General features: G+C 53.3%; 1 pseudogene; it reads right to left on the minus strand.

The window, feature by feature from the left end:
• Positions 1-46: 46 nt before the first annotated feature.
• On the minus strand, positions 47-417 carry LOC107146340 (annotated as a pseudogene).
• Positions 418-2,874: the final 2,457 nt, after the last annotated feature.

A 2,874-nucleotide genomic window follows, 5' to 3' on the forward strand; every position in this document is an offset into this window, starting at 1 on the left:
TTTTTTTTTTTTTTTTAACAACTAATAATTTATTAAAACAGTTTACTTAGGCATCTGCAATGGTGACTTCCACCTCCACTCCTGGCTGGTGGAAGTAATCTGCTCAACAATCGCAGAAGGGCTGTGCAAGTCAATGAGTCCTTATGGATTCTCATCTGCAGACAATCCTGTCTTGGAGCCTTCACCACAAGGTGTTTTTCTTGTGGTGCTTCTCAAAGTGTTGGTAGGCATGCAAACAGGTCCCCTCACTTTGAGATTCTTCTCCTTTGAGCCTCTGATCAAGTCAGCACACACTTTCTCAAGTGATTTCACATTGCCGCTGGTGAGGGTAATTCTAATTTGGTGAACTGCCATCTCTGGTTCCATGGGTGTCTTTAAATGCCATGGCTGTGGCAGTTTCTTGGCGAGCGAACAGCAGAGTCAGGAGCAGAAGCGGGCAGCATGGTGCTCTGTTGTACCCACAACTGTGTAGCTCTCAAAAAAGCTGGCCTAAGGGCTGGGGATATAGCTCAATTGGTAGAGTGCTTTCCTTGTGTGCACAAGGCCCTGGGTTCAATGCCCAGGAAAAAAAAAAAAAAATTGTTGGCCTTAAGCTTGTGATCCTCCTTCCTCAGCCTCCCAAGCAGCTGGGATCACAGATGTGCACTTCTGTGCCCAGCTAAACCACTAAATTTGAAGCAATCTGTTGGAGCAATAATAGAAAGCTAGGAAAATAAGTACTCTAGGGGAGACATTCAGAAACCATGCAAACACTATTTCACCTCAAACTTTTGCTACTTAACTTTAGCAACTATCAGTGGATTCATACCTGTCACAAATAAAGGTGACTGCTTCCTTCTACATTTATTGACTTGTTTTTTCCCCCCAGTATTGGAGATGGAACCCAGTAACTCACACGTGATATTTTTCTTAATTGGAATTCAGGAAGAATTGTGCTATTTTCCCACTTACTTGGGGACCACTCACACCCACATGGCAGACTGGCAATGCCCCGTATTGTGGCCATAATCCAGCAGTCAGCACTTACTAATGCTCACATAGTCAGAGCTCTGGCCAGTGAGACCCTTCTGGCTAGTTCTAATGCCTGTTCCACCAAGGCCCATCTTTTTTTGGAGCAAGTCCCTATCTGGGGGTGGGGGGCACTCACTTAACACTGGCTTAGTCTGCTGCAGCAGAAATACCCATATGGGTGGCTTATAAACAAATTTCTCACAGTTCTGGAAGCTGAAGCCCAAGGCACCAGCCAAAACTGGTATCTGGAAAAGTCTGACTGTTGGCTCAGTGTTGTGTCCTTGTGTGTGGGAAGGGGCACATGGCCTCTCAGTGGTCCCAAAGACCCCACTTCCTATGGCCATCATCTTGAGGGTTAGAACTCTGAAGCAGGAGCACTTAGTGGCACTGCTGATGAAATAAATCCATCCCAAGAGCACTTTCAGTCCCCTCTGCCACAGGGATCATTTCTGGCCTTGTAGGAAACAAAAGTCCAGCTCCATGGCAGGATGGAACAGAGAGCAGAACCTAATTCACCCTTATCCTATAGTGGTCTGGTCTTATTTCCCTCTCATGCCTCCCTGGAAGCTGAGGTGGGCCAGAGTGATAAACAGGGGGACTGGGAGCCAATGCCCGCTCTGGCCAGCTCCCTAGCCTGTCCAGCAGCAGGTGCCAAAATTGCATGAAGTCAACAGCTGTAACACCATTTGTGTCTGTCCCTGCAGGCCTGATCTTGTCCTCAGGGCCACTTCCACCACTCCCCTTTAATCTCATTGGCATTTACTTCTACAACGACAAACACGGAATATTACCAGATAATAACCAAAATAACTGCACGGACAAAAGTTCAACAATTTAACATATATATGTTTTCAATACATATATTTACAATACATACTTACAAATTCGAAGTATACGTATATTTTTATATATATTCACAGTTAGCTTTATCTTATTTACTTATTTTTATGTGGTGCTGAGGGTCGTTAATTTTTGACGACTTTCCTTCACTGGCTCGAGTAGGTAGATGTTACTCCTCAGACTGAAGCACTACTCTCCTTGTTATGATGTCCCGCAATTAAGTCTGCTGGACACGTCCCACCCCGGCAGCGCTTCTCCTGAAGGGGGCGCGACCATCCCACGCAGGCGTCTGCTTCCTGTTCTCACTTCACCTCGGGGACCCTGCCGCCTTTCACCCACTCCCAGACCCCAGAGAGCCCGGGGCACAGGCAGCACAGGGGCACGGAGGCGCCACCGGCCTCATCCCCCGGGGCGAGCGTCAACTGCTCCCCAGGGCCGACTGCGCCCGCGCGGGGGAAGGAGCCCAGCAGGCGCCGAGGGACGCCTCCCTCCCCAGCGCGGCACCGCGCCGCTCTTGCCGTCGCGGAGAAGGGAAGGAGCGGCGCCGGGGCGTGCTCACCGGCTCGCGGAGACCTCCCGCTCCCCCGACCTTCCGGGCCCGTGAGCGCGCCTCTCGCGCCGGCAGACGCAGAAACCCAAAACCCGAAAATGTGCAGGTCCGACGCGGGCGGTGTGCGGGCGAGGCTCCCCCTCCGCCCGGGCCGCCAGGCGGCGGGACCCAGTCCCCCCCGCCCCACGCTGCCTCGAAGGCGGGACCCCCGCGCGCGTCGCGGCCTCCATTGCGCACTGCTGGGGCTGGGTCGCAGATGCGAGGGAGCTGCCGCGTCCCCGTCATACACCGGCAGCCTTCCCGGCGCCGTCCCCCCGCGGACCGTCTTCCCCTGACGCGTCCGCCAAGCACACGGCGCCATAGGGTGCCCGCGGAGCGCAAGCCAGCGACGCGAGGGCCTACAGCAGGCCGCAAGCGCACGCGCGTCAGGGGCCTCCGGGCCTTTTCTCACAGCACCTCCCGCCTCCGCGGCG

The sequence above is a fragment of the Marmota marmota genome, unplaced genomic scaffold (assembly GCF_001458135.2).
Source record: "Marmota marmota marmota unplaced genomic scaffold, marMar, whole genome shotgun sequence".
In the NCBI taxonomy this organism is placed as follows: Eukaryota; Metazoa; Chordata; class Mammalia; order Rodentia; family Sciuridae; genus Marmota; species Marmota marmota.